The sequence below is a fragment of the Macaca nemestrina genome, chromosome 3 (genome assembly GCF_043159975.1).
Source record: "Macaca nemestrina isolate mMacNem1 chromosome 3, mMacNem.hap1, whole genome shotgun sequence".
In the NCBI taxonomy this organism is placed as follows: Eukaryota; Metazoa; Chordata; class Mammalia; order Primates; family Cercopithecidae; genus Macaca; species Macaca nemestrina.
Genome location: NC_092127.1, coordinates 153878634 through 153896618, shown reverse-complemented (window position 1 = coordinate 153896618; position 17985 = coordinate 153878634). Strand labels below are relative to the sequence as shown.

At 34.0% G+C, this 17985-nt stretch overlaps 1 long non-coding RNA gene across 1 annotated transcript in view; it reads right to left on the bottom strand.

Annotated features, from left to right (window-relative positions):
• Positions 1-14793, bottom strand: part of LOC139362212 (uncharacterized) — a 38011-nt gene extending 23218 nt beyond the window's left edge. Inside the window, exon 1 of the long non-coding RNA XR_011620603.1 lies at positions 14692-14793. This is a non-coding gene — a long non-coding RNA (uncharacterized lncRNA). The remainder of the gene's footprint in view (positions 1-14691) is intronic.
• Between the last annotated feature and the right edge of the window lie 3192 nt (positions 14794-17985).

The window sequence follows — 17985 nt, the reverse complement described above, 5'->3', positions numbered from 1 at the left end:
GGAGGCATTCCCGTTGAAAACTGGCATAAGATGGGGATGCCCTCTGTCACTACTCCTATTCAACATAGTGTTGGAAGTTCTGCCCAGGGAAATCAGGCGAGAAGAAATAAATAAAGGGTGTTCAATTAGGAAAAGAGGAGGTCAAATTATCCCTGTATGCAGATGACATGATTGTATATTTAGAGAACCCCATCATCTCAGCCCAAAGTCTTCTTAAGCTGATAAGCAATTTCAACAAAATCTCAGGATACAAAATCAATGTACAAAAATCACAAGCATTCTTATACACAAATAACAAACAAACAGGGAGCCAAATCATGAGTGAACTCCCATTCACAATTGCTTCAAAGAGAATGAAATACCTGGGAATCCAACTTACAAGGGATGTGAAGGACCTCTTCAAGGAGAACTACAAACCACTGCTCAATGAAATAAAGAGGACACCAACAAATGGAACATTCCATGCTCATGGGTAGGAAGAATCAATATTGGGAAAATGGCCATACTACCCAAGGTAACTTATATATTCAATGCCATGCCCATCAAGCCACCAATGACTTTCTTCAAAAAATAGGAAAAAACTACTTTAAAGTTCATATGGAATCAAAAAAGAGCCCGCATTGCCGAGCCAATCCTAAGCCAAAAGAACAAAGCTGGAGGAATCACGTTACCTGATTTCAAACTATGCTACAAGGCTACAGTAACCAAAACAGCATGGTACTGGTACCAAAACAGAGATATAGACCAATGGAACAGAACAGAGTCCTCAGAAATAATACCACACATCTACAGCCATCTGATCCTTGACAAAGCTGAGAAAAACAAGAAATGGGGAAAGGATTCCCTATTTAATAAATGGTGCTGGGAAAACTGGCTATCCATATGTAGAAAGCTGAAACTGGATCCCTTCCTTACATTTTATACAAACATTAATTCAAGGTGGATTAAAGACTAAAATGTTAGACCTAACACCATAAAAACCCTAGAAAAAAACAGGCAATACCACTCAGGACAGAGGCATGGGCAAGGATTTCATGTCTAAAACACCAAAAGTAATGGCTACAAAATGGCATCAAAAACCAAAATTGACAATTGTGATCTAATTAAACTAAAGAGCTTCTGCCCAGCCAAAGAAACTACCATCAGAGTGAACAGGCAACCTACAGAATGGGAGAAAATTTTTGCAATGTACTCATCTGACAAAGGACTAATATCCAGAATCTACAAAGAACTCAAACAAATTTACAAGTGATATCCACTTTATCATTTTTTATTGCATCTATTTGATTCTTCTCTCTTTTCTTCTTTATTAGTCTTGCTAGTGGTCTATCAATTTTGTTGATCTTTTCAAAAAAACAGCTCCTGGATTCACTGATTTTTTGAAGGGTTTTCTGTGTCTCTATCTCCTTCAGTTCTGCTCTGATCTTAGTTATTTCTTGCCTTCTGCTAGCTTTTGAATGTGTTTGCTCTTGCTTTTCTAGTTCTTTCTATTGTGATGTTAGAGTGTCAATTTTAGATCTTTCCTGCTTTCTCTTGTGGGCATTTAGTGCTATAAATTTCCCTCTACACACTGCTTTAAATGTGTCCCAGAGATTCTGGTATGTTGTATCTTTGTTCTCATTGATTTCATAGAACATCTTTACTTCTGCTTTCTTTTGTTATGTACCCAGTAGTCATTCAGGAGCAGGTTGTTCAGTTTCCATGTAGTTGAGCGGTTTTGATTGAGTTTCTTAGTCCTGAGTTCTAGTTTGATTGCACTGTGGTCTGAGAGACAGTTTGTTATAATTTCTGTTCTTGTACATTTGCTGAGGAGTGCTTTACTTCCAATTATGTGGTCAATTTTGGAATAAGTCTCATGTGATCCTGAGAAGAATGAATATTCTGTTGACTTGGGGTGGAAAGTTCTGTAGATCTCTATTAGGTCTGCTTGGTGCAGAGATGAGTTCAATTCCTGGATATCCTTGTTAACTTTCTGTCTCGTTGATCTGTCTAATGTTGACAGTGGGGTGTTGAAGTCTCCCATTATTATTGTATGAGAGTCTAAGTCTCTTTGTAAGTCTCTAAGGACTTGCTTTATGAATCTGGGTGCTCCTGTATTGGGTGCATATACATTTAGGATAGTTAGTTCTTCCTGTTGAATTGATCCCTTTACCATTATGTAATGGTCTTCTTTGTCTCTTTTGATCTTTGATGGTTTAAAGTCTGTTTTATCAGAGACTAGGATTGCAAACACTGCTTTTTTTTGTTTTGTTTTGTTTTCCATTTGCTTGGTAAATCTTTCACCATCTCTTTATTTAGGAGCTATACCTGATGTAAATGACGTGTTGATGGGTGCTGACGAGTTGATGAGTGCAGCACACCAATATGGCAGAAATATACATATGTAACAAACCTGCACTTTATGCACATGTACCCTAGAACTTAAAGTATAATAAAAATAAATAAATAAATAAATAAATAAATAAATAAATAAATAGAAAAAGTAGAAAAGAGACATCAAAGTGGTTGTTTATTTATGCAAGTGCATTCAAGGTTGGTGAATGAAAATGGCCCAAGTTATTCTCTAGCAAGTTTTAGGAAAGGACAAAAACAAAACAATGTAGTACCTGAGAGATTCTCATTCCACCTAATAATGACAGAAGGGTAGCACTGGCACATGTACAAACATTTACCTTTCAGGTTTTTTTTTTTCCTAGAAATATAAGATGAATTTTTTTTTTAAACTACACAAATTTCTATTACTTATGCCTTTGTATGCCCTCTGAACACCTCCAATTTTAATAGCAATTGTAATCTGTGACTAAAGAAGACAAGTGGATAATCACCCTTGAAAGAGAACTCCTCCATAATTAATAGGGATTTGATTCCACTAAGAAGCAGCAGCTTGAGATAGATGATTGGGGAGATGGGAGAAGTTTTAAGAGTTGGCTTGACAGTGGTCATGGGAGGTGTTGGACTTCTCTACTGTGTTAGAGAAAAACTTAAGCTACGTATTATGGTATAATCAAATGGGACATTTTTTGCTCATATTAAGAAACTTTGTTCAGTGCAGATTTGTAGGTTGTTTTTGGGAAGAGTAAGGAAAAGAAATATAGTATTACCAGGATTGTCTATGTTTTTCCTTTTCTCCGTGTTGACTTTATTCTTTCCTAATATAATTGGGCTCTCTTAACATAGCCCCTGCTCATATTCTTCCAATTATTAATCGCAGATAAAAAGGGAAGCAGGTAGATTGGCCCTTCATAGGCCTTGTGCCCTTATCTTAAATCAGGCACAGAGTCAAGATGTTACTCCTTACATTAGATCTAATTTGAGACATTTACCACTTGTGTGACAAAAATAGGATCTTTTCTCAGAGGAGAAAAAGCACAGACCCGAGGACCCCGTAAGCCAGTTACAAAGGCGTTACCTAATAAGAGGTTTTCTTTCTAATGGAGCCAAGTTAAAGATTACACAATGTTTCTCTGTTCAAAAAGCACTGAAGATACTGTCAAATAAAAATACATTGCTACACTATGAGAGAACAGCTACATCTGTAAGTCACCCAGATTCTCTACTCGTCATAGCTCAAATCCTCATTAGTTCTCTCCTGGCCTAGTTAAATAAACTCCCTAATCAAGTGTCTTCCTTCTCTCACTCTTGTCCATTCTTATATTCTTGGCAGACTCACTCTTCTAAATAACAGCACCTAACTGGTGTACTTTTTTCTTTTAAAAATGGCCGTATCTTAGTGTTCATCTCTCTTTTTTAAAAGCAAGTTATCACTAATTTGTTCTGTGATTGTTTACGCATTCTTCAGAATTCAGCTCAAATGTCATCTGATTCAGTATTTTCCAACCTGGTTGATCAGCATAACCAATTAGAAGACATATTAAAAGATAAATTTCAGGACTTGCTACCACAGTCTGATTCCATAGGTCTGGATAATGCCAGGATAACTCTGATGTCTCAGAAATTTTGATAATCAGTGATCCAAATATAGAAGCCTTTCAAAATCCATCTCTCCTTCAACCTTTGGTACTCCACATTTGTAATTCCACAGCAGTAATTGTTTGCACCACATCCTCAGTGCTCTTATGACAGTGGGATAAAACCAATTTGAGAAACCGATTTTCAAAATACTAAAAGGTAAATTTTTCTTACATTGATATTTAACTATTTCAGGGATTAAGCTTAAGTGCCTCTAAAATAGCAGATAAATTTCTTAGTTAATATCCACTTATGTAATTCTGAAACATTATAATACATGAATCATAGGAAATAAACCACTTGTATTTCTTTTTCATTATTTAAAAACAATTTGCTCAATATAAAATTTTTAATGTATAGAAACTAGTTTAACTTTAAACATTGGCATGTACTGAGATAAGCATTTCTAAATAGTAGTTGAGTTCTCTTTAGAAGGCTGGTAAAATATATATGTATATATAATATATATAGAATTATGTATATAAATATGTAGAGATAGCAACTTAAGAGGGTGCTTGTGAGGTTTTGAAAATCTGTTCATAGAAAGCTTTAAATACATTGTTTAAAATTTAGAAAAATCTCAAAGTACAGATTTTTTCAGTTTGAATTATTTTAATGTTTATTGTTCTTTTAAGAAGAATTTCTAATTTCTATTTATTTAGCTAGTTTATTGGGGAGGGAGTTCCTGAAGCAATTAGCCCTTAAAACATCTTCCCAGGCATACACATTGGTGCACTAACCCTTCTAGCTAAGATATGGAACTATGTGAAAATCTTTTGCTACTGTGTTAACAACTTGAAAAACGTGGAGAGGAAAATTCCCATTTTCTTGGCTTAGCAAATAATAATGGATGTAAATAAAATATGAATAAATAATGAATTATAGAAATGAAAAATAAAATACCTGATATTTTAAAAAGTATTGCATGGGGGTAAAAGCACATTGCAGAAAATTATCAGTAAACTTATATAAAATTTGTCTAAATTAAAACAGGAAGACAGAGGGTAAAAAGAATAAAAAATGTAAACTGAGTATCACTAACCTGTGAGAAAATATCAACAAATCTATCTTAAGTGTAATTAAAAGCTTAGAAGAAAAGAATGAGAGAAAAAAAATCTCAACCTACTGATGTAACAACAAATACTTAGTAGAAATATAGCAAGGAAAACCCCAACAAGGCCATTACAGTTAAATCACTGAAAACCAAAAGATAACATTTTAAAGGCCAGAAGAAAAAAATACATAGTATGAAGAGGAATAATTATAAGAATGATAATAGTCTAATTATCAAAAATATGTAAGCCAGAAGGTAAAAAAAAATTTTAAACATCGAATTTTATATCTATTAAGATTATATTTTAAAAATCAGGACCAAATAAAGGTATTTTTAGATAAATGAAAGATGTGACGGTATATAGCCAGTAGATATGTACTGAAACAGACACGAAGGAAAATTGTTCAGGGATGAAGAAAAATAATACAAGAAGGAAATGCAAATATACAAGAAGGAATAAAAGAGCAATAGATATGGTAAATACGCAGCCTCATGTTAAAAACTACTTTTTACTTTCTTAATTTGTTTTATAAAATAATTGGAAGTTTAAATAGCGATGTCCATACACAATGGATTATTATTTAGCCATAAAGAGGAATGATTTCCTGTCATTTGCAACAACATAGATGGAACTGGAGGACAATATGTTAAGCAAAACTTGCCAGGCAGAGAAAGACAAATTTTGCATGTTTTTATTTATTTGTGAGAGTTAAAAATTAAAAAAATTAAACTCATGGAAATAAAGAGCAGAATAAGGTTTACCAGAGGCTGGAAAGAGTAATGGGTGGGGTGGGGTGGACGGTTAATGGGTGTCAAAATATAGTTAGATAGAATGTGTAAGATGTAGTACTTGATAGTGCAATAGAGGGACTACAGTCAACAATAATTTATTGTAGATTTTTAAATAATGAAAAGGATATAATTGGATTGTTTGTAACATAAAGAAAAGAAAAATCCTTGAGGTGATGGGAAAAAATAATGAAAAATAAATAATTAAATTAATTAATTAAATATTCTATAATGTATTTTGGGTTTTTTAATGCACAGGAGGAACAAAATATGTAACATCAATAGTCAAAACAACTGAGTAGTCAATGGGATTATATGGTTGCATGTTTCCTAGAGAATATGTAAAGTGTCATAATATTAATCTTAGGTAGAATTTGATAAGTTAAGGGTATGTATTACGATTTCAAGACAATACACTTATGACTAAACAATAAAATGAAGATATGGTTAAAAACAACAGAAGTGGAGAACAGTGTTATGGATGGAATTTTGAGCCCTCAAATTCATATTAATGTATTGACACCCTAAACTCTAAATTGTCTATATTTGGAGAACGGGACCTTAGAAAATGCAATGGAGGTCAAATGAGATCATGAGTGGTGTCTTAATCCAATATGACGGATGTCCTTATAAGAGGAGGAAGAGATAACAGAGAGACACTGACACAGAGAAGAGGCCACATGAAGACGTTTAAATCCATTAAATGTAAATGGATTAAGCACTCTAATTTAAAGGTAGTATATTAGTCTGTTCTCATGCTGCTATGAAGAAATATCTGAGACTGGGTAATTTATAAAGCCTGTTAACAGTTCCAAAGTCACTTCCACATTTTCAAGTGTCTTTATATCTGCACCCCACGCTTTGCGGTACCAATTTATTGTATTTGTTCGTTCTACATTGCTCACTGCACTCACACTGCTAATAAAGACATACTCAAGATGGATAATTTATAAGGAAAAGAGGTTTAATTGACTCAGTTCAGCATGGTTGGGGAGGCCTCAGGAAACTTACAGTTATGACGGAAGGGGAAGCAAACACTCTTTCACAGGGCAGCAAGAAGGAAAATGAATGCCCGGGAAAACCATCAGATTTCATGAAAATGAACTCACTATCATGAGAACAGGATGTGGGAAACAACTCCCACGTTTCAATCACCTCCACCTGGTCCCTCTTGTAACACGTGGGGATTATGGGAACCAGAATTCAAGAGGAGATTTGGGTGGGAAATCTGCAAAATTATATCATGGAGTGATTGCCAGGCTGAATAAATTTAATACTAAATTTTATGGTCTTTAGAAGAGATATTATTTAAAAATGAATACACAGATTGAAAGTCATGCATATTTTTATTCTCCAATTTTTAAGTTGTTTTCTACTAAGAGTTTAGATACATAACTCTGTAATGCATCTGGAGTTGAATATAACATATAGTGTTGATAGGATTTAATGTTGTATTTCTTAAGAAAACCATTTTTTTCCAACTCCACTAATTGAAAAGTTTTTCTTTTAGTGCTTATCTGAACTGACAGCTCTAACATACACAAAAGTTTCCTACATAGGTAGGTCAGTTAATTGGCTCTCTAACTCTCTCTCTCTCTTCTCAGTCAACTTATAAACTATATCTTCATAGAAAAGCTTAAAATCTTATATGACAATTCCGCTTTGGTTATTCTTTGGATGTATTCTGTTTTCTTAGAATTATAACTCTTCATGTAAATTTGATAATAATTATACAATTAATTAAAAGATATGATTTTCTTGGAATTTCATGAAATGTACAGGTCAATTTGTAGCAAATTGATATATTTATGATAATAAGTCTTCTAAAATGTCTACATTTAGGGTAATATGTGTATCAGGTTTATGCTGGCTTCTTAGAATGTGTTGAAGAACATTTCCCTTTTATCCTCCTTTCTGGAAAAGTTTAAATAAAATTGGGATAATCTGTTCCTTGAAAGGTTAATAGAATTTTCTTATGAAACTTTCTGGGCCTGATGTTTTCCATCCAGAAAAAGTTTAATCCTGACATCAGTTTCTTTAATTATTATAGAAATCTTCAATCTTTTCATTCTTGTAGAGCCTTTTCAGTAGAAAGAATTTCTCAAGAAATTTGTACCTTTTATCTGCATTTTAAAACTATTTGGTATACAGTTATTGATATTCTATTATTATTGTCTAATATCTTTTGCCCATATATATGTATCTATTTTTATTCAAGATAGTTTTTATTAGTTTTTTTCTCTTCTCTTGATAAACACTGCCAGAGATTCGTTGATATTGTCAGCTTTTACAATGAAGAAACTTTTGGCTTTGTTGTTTTTTGTACAGTATCTTTATTTTGCAACTTATTAGTCTCTGGTTTTATTCTTAAATCTATCATTCCATTCATTTGGGTTCATCTTGGTTTTTTTTCTACTAATTAATGATGGACACTCAGCTCATTATGTTAATTTTTGTCCTTTCAGCATAGTCATGCAAGACTACAAATTTCACCATAATACACAACTATTATTACATCTCAAACCCCACATGTGCTGTTTACAGTGTAATTTTAATTCTTTCTATTTGCTCCATTTTTTTACATTATTTAATTATGATTTATTCTTTAATTACTTATGTAACATGTACTTTTTTTCTTTCCAAATATATGATGATTTAAAATTTATCTTTTTGTTAATTATAACTGCTGTATTACAGTGAAAGATTATATTTTTGACATCTATTATTTAGGTTTTGAGGAATTTTATCTTGTAAATAACTCATTATTGTAAATGTTCCACGAGTGTTAACAAAGATGCATATTCACTCTAATTGCTGGACAGAGAAGGCTAAATATTTTCTTTTATTCAAATTATATACTATTTATTCTACTATCTTGCTAGATACTTAACATACATAATCACATTTAATCCCCACAAGAGTCCTGCTGCATGTATATAACAAGCCTCATTTGACAGAAGAAAGAGTTGATACTAAGCATTGAGTTGCAGAACAACCTCTGCTGCTAATTGTAAGTGGCAGGATTTGCCCCTGGGCTGTTTAATTCCAGAGTCCATGCTTTTATATTATGCCTTTTTATATAGCTTTCATTATATAGATGTTTACCAACCTATGTGTGTACACAAATACAGTCACACATATATACATATTTTCTCTTGAGAGAAATACAGCAAGCTCTGCTATCTGGCCTATGCATATGTTGACACTTCTGTCTGAACACACCATTTCTGTGACTTTCAGCATAGTTGGATTCTTGTAATCTTATAGGTCTCAGCTTAAATGTTACCTCCTGATTTTCTTTTTTTATTATTATTATAGTTTAAGTTCTGGGATATATGTGCAGAACTTCCAAGTTTGATACATAGGTATACATGCGCCATGGTGATTTGCTGCACCCATCAACCCGTCACCTACATTAGGTATTTCTCCTAATGCTATCCCACCCCCAGCCCCCCATCCCCCAACAGGCCCAGGAGTGTGATGTTCCCCTCCCTGTGTCCATGTGTTCTCATTGTTCAACTCCCACTTATGAGTGAGAACGTGCTGTGTTTGGTTTTCTCTTCCTATGTTGGTTTGTTAAGAATGATGGTTTCCAGCTTCATGCATGTTCCTGCAAAGGACATGAACTCCTTCGTTTTCATGGCTGCATGGTATTCCATGGTGTATAAGTGCCACATTTTCTTTTTCCAGTCTATCATTGATGGGTATTTCGTTTGGTTCCAAGTCTTTGTTATTGGGAATAGTGCTGCAATAAACATACATGTGCATGTGTCTTTATAGTAGCATGATTTATAATCCTTTGGGTATATACCCAGTAATGGGATGGCTGGATCAAATAGTATTTCTGATTCTAAGTCCATGAGGAATCGCCACACTGTCTTCCACAACGGTTGAACTAATTTACACACCCACCAACAGTGTAAAAGCATTCCTGTTTCTCCACATCCTCTCCAACATCTGTTGTTTCCTGACTTTTTAATGATCACCATTCTAACTTGCGTTAGATTGTATCTCGTCGTGGTTTCATTTACATTTCTCTAATGAACAGGGATGGTGAGCTTTTTTCCATATGTTTTTTGGCAGTATAAATGTCTTGAGAAGTGTCTGTTCGTATCTTTTGCGCACTTTTTGAGGGAGTTGTTTATTTTTCTTGTAAATTTGCCTAAGTTCCTTGTAGATTCTGGATATTAGCCCTTTGTCAGATAGATAGATTGCAAAAATTTTCTCCCTTTCTGTAGGTTGCCTGTTCACTCTGATGATAGTTTCTTTTGCTGCACAGAAGCTCTTTAGTTTAATTAGATCCCATTTGTCAATTTTGGCTTTTGTTGCCATTACTTTTTGTGTTTGTTCTGGCCAGTGCAATCAGGCAAAATAAAGAAAGAAGAGGTATTCAGTTAGGAAAATAGGAAGTCAAATTGTCTCTGTTTGCAGATGACATGTTTGTATATTTACAAAACCTCATCATCTCAGCCCCAAATTTCCTTAAGCTGATAAGCAACTTCAGCATATTCTCAGGATACAAAATCAAAGTGCAAAAATCACAAGCATTCCTATACCCCATTAATAGACAAACAGTATGCCAAAGCATGAGTAAACTCCCATTCACGATTGCTACAAAGAGAATAACATACCCAGGAATACAACTTACAAGGGATGTGAAGGACTTCCTCAAGGACAGCTACAAACCACTGCTCAAGGAAATAAGACAGGATACAAACAAATGAAAAAACATTCCATGCTCATGGATAGGAAGAATCAATATAATGAAAATGGCCATGCTGCCCAAAGTAATTTATAGATTCAATGCTATCCACATCAAGCTACCATTGAGTTTCTTCACAGAATTAGAAAAACTACTTTAAATTTCATATGGAACCAAAAAAGAACCCATGTATCCAAGACAATCTTAAGCAAAAGGAATAAAGCTGGAGGCATCACACTACTTGACTTCAACTATACTATAAAGTTACAGTAACCAAAACAGCATGGTTCTGGTACCAAAACAGATATATAGACAAATGAAACAGAACAGAGGCCTCAGAAATAACACCACACATCTACAGCCATTTGATCTTTGACAAATCTGACAAAAACAAGCAATGGGGAAAGGATCCTCTATTTAATAAATGGTGTTGGGAAAACTGACTAGCCATATGCAGAAAACTGAAATTGGACCTCTTCCTTACACTTTATACAAAAAATAACTCAAGATGGATTACAGACTTAAATGTAAGACCTAAAACCATAATAACCGTAGAAGAAAACCTAGGCAATACCATTCAGGATATAGGCATGGGCAAAGACTTCATGACTAAATATTTTCATTAGATTAAATTGTCACTTTGTTTTATAAATCTTGTACACCCTTGCTATATTATTGCTAAATTGTTGACTTATGAATAATAAAGAAATAAATAATTCATAATGGTAGATTTCTCAGTTTTTCTCTATAGTTCTATCAAGTCTTGCTTCATGTTTTGAGCTTATTGTATAAGTAGTTTACAGTATAAAATTGATTTTTCTTTATCATTAACATTTTAGTGTCATTTCTGTAGGTTTATATCTTTACCTTTTAATCTGATGGTTATTGTATACGATATTAAATTGAAACATGATCTTGGAGTTAACATTTGCTTCATGTGTCTTTTCCCAGTTCTTTAAAATTTTTTGGTTTTATGCTTTTTCATGCCTCTTGTAAACAGTGAATTTCTGGAATTTGCATTCATTTTATCCAATTTGTGAATTTTTATCTTTTCACTTTTAAATTTAGTCCATTTGCATTCATCATAATAATGTATATATTTGGGCATTGTTTCATCATTTTAACGTATTTCATTTTATATCATACTATAAAGGTTTCTTTAAATATTTTAATTTTTCTTTAATAAACATTTTCACATGGTTTTACCTCTTTTGTTCTCTTCTATGTCCCAAATTAACTAGCTATTACCTAAAATTTTTATTCTAGGGTATTATGGATATTTTTCTTTACTCTTCTGCTTTTAGCTATTTCTAGGACAGTAGTAAATTTTCTCACATTTTCACCAAAACGTCATATATCTCTTGCAGCGCTATCTCTTTGATATATCACTTTATAATTCAAGAACTGCTTAAAGAGAAAAGGTCAATTAATGTATTTATTTTTTTTATTTTTTTATTTTTCTGAGACAGAATCTCGCTCTGTCACCCGTGCTGGAGTGCAGTGGCCGGATCTCAGCTCACTGCAAGCTCCGCCTCCCGGGTTTATGCCATTCTCCTGCCTCAGCCTCCGGAGTAGCTGGGACTACAGGCGCCCGCCACCTCGCCCGGCTAGTTTTTTGTATTTTTTAGTAGAGACGGGGTTTCACCATGTTAGCCAGGATGGTCTCGATCTCCTGACCTCGTGATCCGCCCGTCTCGGCCTCCCAAAGTGCTGGGATTACAGGCTTGAGCCACCGCGCCCGGCCAGTGTATTTCTTAAGTTATCTTACCAGTGCTTAGGAAATCATGGCACTGAAGTGATTATGACTCATTCATAATTAAATTTGTAACAATGTTATTAGGTTAGCATTCCTTCTGATACTTTACTCAGCATATTTTACATTTCTGTTGAGTAGTTTCCCTATGGGATATCTGTTCTCTTCTTATATATTTTGCCATGAAAACTGTTAGCCACACTTATGTGTTGTCTAGAATAATTAGGGTGGACACTAAAAAGAAAGTTTTTTAAGTGAATTTTAAAAATTGAAGGAAAAAGTATACTATATAGACATTCTGTCATAGTTGAATCAGTGAACATGGGAGAAGCTCTCATACTGTTGCTGAAAGGGAACTCAGAAAAGGCTTTAATTCAAACAAGGCTTTATTTCAATCAACTCTTAAAATTTTCATTGTACATTTTTTCTCTATTGAAAAATTAATATCCCCAAAGGCATATACATATATATATAATTATGTATACAAAAATATAAATAAATGTTTAAAAATGAGAAAATGTACATATAAATTTTATCCAACACATCAGGGTAAGAAATAATAGTGTAGCATGATACCTTTGTTAAAAATTTTACTTTCATTAAATATTAAAAAATGGACATATTAGTTTAAGTAAATATTTGGCATATATGATGATATATCTTATTGAGAGGATTTTAAAAGATGTTGAAGAGATATACATAGGTAGACAGTTGGAGTGGTGAAAAAAGTATTTATAAAGCACTTTGGAAAAATAAGTATGGAGTACAAGACCTAGTGGAACTTTCTTGCGGCATTTACCATTTTACTAGATCAGAGACGCTCAAGTGACTTCACAACACATGCAAGGTGTTGTGTCAGAAATTTTGTTTTTGAAAGTTTTATTAGCATATATGTTACTGAAAAAGCCCTGAGTTTTCATGTTTTGTTAAAATATTGACCTACAACTTAGCAGCTGTGTGTCTTTCCATAAGCCATGCTAACTCTCTATGGTTCTATTTATTCACTTTATAAATGAGGGTTTTTGACTAGGGGATTCTAAAAGTTCTTTCTAACATTAAATGCTCTTGGTCTATGGCTGCAGTTTTTAGTCTTACGCCCAGGCTCACTGAAATTGAATATATAATATTTTAAGATATTTGCTAGCCAGGCTCAGTGTCTCACGCCTGTAATCCCAACACTTTGGGAGGCCGAGGCGGGTGGATCACGAGGTCAGGAAGTCGAGACCATCCTGGTTAACACGGTGAAACCCCGTCTCTACTTTAAAAAAAAAAAAAAAAAAAAAATTAGTGGAACGGGGGGCAGGCGCCTGTAGTCCCAGCTATTCAGGAGGCTGAGGCAGGAGAATGACGTGAACCCGGGAAGTGTAACTTGCAGTGAGCAGGACATGGCACCACTGCATTCCAGTCTGGGTGAAAGAGCGAGATTCCATCTCAAAAAAAAAAAAAAAAAAAAAAAAAAAAAAAAAAAAAAAAAAAAAACAACTTTGCTGAAACACATTTTGCAGGAAATAATTTTATAGTTTTATTAACTGTAAGATATTTTGGTACAATGGTTAAATCTCATTGTTGTAGGGACTATTATAGTGATAGACTTGACCATTTCTTCCAGGGTTGAATTCTACAAAACAGTATCATTCCAGTGACATTGTAAAACACCTTATAATGTGTATTTGTTAGTAATTTATGTTATATTTTACATATAACATATCCTGTTTGCTTCCTAAAAATCTTATATTGAGAAGCCAACTTATTTGAAAAGATTCTGAATAGTAATGTCTAATCTAATTAATAATTCTGTTATTATTAATTAGGTGAAATATTTTCAAGAGAGAAAATAACAGATTTTTTTTTAGATAAATTCATTAATTCATTTGTTCATCAAATATATATTGGGTCACTATTATGGACCAAATATTGCTCTAAACACAGCAGTGAATAACTTTACTTGCCTTTATGGCATATTAATTTCAGGGGGAGAGACCAGTGATAAATGATAAATGAATACAACATTAATATAAATAATGTATTGTCAGACTGTCAAATGTTATACATGAAAAAGAAAGGAATGCAAGTTTTAGAGGCTGGTGGGTGGAGATGTGGATTCTTACTTAAACATGTCATTCAGATAAGGGTTTAAAGGAGGTGATTTTTCAGCAGATGCCTGAATAAAGTTAAGGTGAGGGAGACTTCTTTGAATTCTGGGGGAGAGATCCAGGCAGAAGGAAGAGCAAGTACAAATACCCTGCATCAGATTTATGATTAGCATGTTGGAGGAAAAAAAAACAGATGAATATCATAAGATCACAGGGAAAGGAAGATCTGGTTCCTAACTTTTTAATGTCATATTGTCTATTTCAGTTTGGGCTGTTAAAACAAATGACCATAGACTGGATGAATTATAAACAACAGCAAATTATTTCTCACAGTACTGGGAACTGGAAATCTGAGATCAGGATGCAGCACAGCTGGGTTCTAGTGAGAGTCCTCTACTGGGATGCAGAATGCTAACTTCTTGTGGTATTCTCACATGGCAGAAAAAGATCTACGTAGCTCTCTGGCCTCTTTTCATAAGTGCATGAATTCCACTCATGAGGCATCCACCTTTATGACCTAATTACCTTTCAATTGTCCTGTGTCCAAAACACATTTAATCCACACATACACACATATATTATGTATGTGTGTTATAAACATACACACTATAAGGTATATGTGTGTGTGTGCATACACACACACACATACATAAACACACAGAGATGTGTAATACCTTACTGCCTGTAACATAAATTCCATGTAAACGTCCTATAACTTTCACTTTAAAAAAGAAAGGCTGTCTATTGGTTGGAGATTATAAAGGCAAGAATAGCAATTTTTATGTCTTAGATTAAGAGATTCCTGAGAAGGGAGTCATTTTTTGTAAACCTGAACTATTAATGTAGTAGGTTAAATCACCAATTGTTTATATTTCTGGACTGCAGCCTGATTTAAAGCTGTTTGTCTGAATTGAAAAATTCATGATTTTCCTGCAACTGTTTGTAATTATGTCTAGAACAGATTGATATTTTAGGAATTCTTATCTTAAAAATATGCAGCTTTAGAGCTTGTGGTAGTAATGATAATGTCTATGTTTTAGATTCAACTTTGAAGCAAGTTTGTAAAGACTTTGTCTAATGGAAGCTTTTCTACTTTGGGAAATATAGAGGTAGCTGGGAATTAATAAAATGTTATAGATGTTGAATTCTAAACTTTTCAAGCAGAGAGGAAGTTAAGGTTAAATGAGATAATGCACTGGAGAGCACTTTCATCTCTTTAGAGGAAAGTTGTCATGCAAATTATTATGTTTTATTGTTCCTCATTTTATGCTATTTATACATATAAGCACACCACTTAATATGTTTTTATAAGTACCTATTTTTCTAGAAGCGGAATTATTTCCTCAATGCCAGACAATCTAAGATTGGCGTTTTCCCAATATTTTAATTTTGGTGTATGTTGGCTTTTGTAGCTATGTATAACATCTGTAATCCCAGCACTATGGGAGGCCGAGGTGGGCAGATCACGAGGTCAGTAGTTTGAGACCAGCCTGGCCAACATGGTGAAACCCCATCTCTACTAAAAATTAGCTGTGTGTGATGGCAGGTGCCTGTAATCCCAGCTACTCGGGAGGCTGAGGCAGGAGAATCTCTTGAAACTGGAAGGCGGAGGTCGCAGTGAGCTGAGATCGTGTCACTGCATTCCAGCCTGGGCAAAAAAGCAAAACTCCATTCTCAAAAGAAAAAGTAAAAAAAGAGAGAGGAAAAAAACATATGCTCACAGAGGATATTTGAATATACATGATTTTCTTATCTTCAGAAAATTCAACATACTAGTAGTAAATTAAGAGTTGACTATTAATTTTCCAAGAGAATTCACAAAAGAAATTCATTCATTCTGTAAGCTTCCTTAATTAATTATAAATCCAAGTATGAAAATATTCAATTGAAAAACATATTTACAGGTATTTCAGAGATATCATTCATCTAATAAGGTATTACATCCATGAATTACTCTGGCACATGCACTAAAGTCTTCTTTATAGAATGGTTTTAATCTCTGCTTCTTATCTTTACTGCCAAAGAAATACTACACAACACACTTTGAGTATAGAAATAAAACAAGACAAAATTATATTCATACTCTCTAATGTAAGTGAGCTAACATGATTCACTCTGTCAGCTGTTATTCTGCATAAATGTCAGAGATTCCCAATCCTGTTTCATCTGCAAAGCTTGATTTCTCACTGATTCCCACTGAAATTTATCTCCCTCTAATTCAACTTAAATATCTTGATATAATTTAATGATACAATGTTTAAAATCTGTACTTTAAAACCTAATAGCATAACTAACAGTAGTACTATGCTGTATAATTTTTGGTAATGAATCTACCCATCCATGTTCATTCACCTACTGAAAGAGAAAGAGAAACATTATACTAGACCAATGAGATAACACAACATTAAAGTCCCTTTTAATTTGAGAACCTCAGCCTCTGATAGTCTCATGATGTATATATGAATAAAAGTGTATATAATTGTGTGTGTGTATATATATGGCAACAAATGCTGGGATAAAGATATGAACAAAGTACCATCGTACGTATGTGTCGTGGCTCAGAAAGCAATACTCCAAAGTTTAATGTTTTGGTATGCTGAGTACTTCAAACTAAAGGAGACTGGAAGGCCTCAGAAGCAGCCTTAAAAGTTTCTCTCTGACCTTCTCCTTCCCTCTGTGTCCCATCCTCTTTCACCCCCAAAGTGTGTGATGGAAACCAGAATTTCTCTTCCCACTGTGAGTCATAGAAATCAGAATCCCTCTCTCCAGAACAAGCCATAAAACCCAGAAAGGTCAATTTCTCCTATCTTCCTTAAAGAGCCTCATTCTAGAGGGACCTGTCCCATACCCAGGAGGAAAGAATGGTATACGGAAGAATCAGGAGGAATCTGAGCAGTCAGGCCTCACTGCACTGAGTTTCCCCTTCAGTCTATTACTATTAGATTATGCCCTATGCTCCCCTCACATTTCGACATGGCTGTCTATTCTACATCATTTCTAAGCATAAAAACACATGGTCATACCTGGGTCTTTGGGTCTTAACTTCTGAAGGCTCCCAGGTTACATTAAACTTTGATTAAATAAATTTGTTATGCTTTGCTCTTGTTAATATGTGTTTAATTATAAGAGTGTTAGCCATGACCCTTTTGTTGATTGAGGAAAATATTATACATTTTCTACCCTTTTATATGTGCATTGAGGAAACCAAGACAGAAGTCCTTCTTAACTTAAAATATTAAGTTGTCCTTAATCAGATTTTACCAATTGTCTTAGTCTATGCAAGCTTCCATAACAATTTATCATAGAATGGGTAACTAACAAACAATGGAAATTTATTTCTCGTAAGTCTGAAGGCTGGGAAGTTCAAAAATACGGCAGATTCAGTTTCTAGCAAGGGTTTGCTTTCTGGTTCATAGATGGCAACTTCTAGCTATTTCCTCACATGATAGAAAGGATAAATGAGCTCTCCGGGAGTCCTTAAAAATGTGGATAAAAAAATCCTCATCTAAAATATATTCCTCTGGTACCAATATGCATTTACATGTGTTTGTGAATATCAAGATGTGTGCACTGATTTTGGCTTCTGCTTTTGGAATTTGTAATAATCCATTTTCACATCACTAAT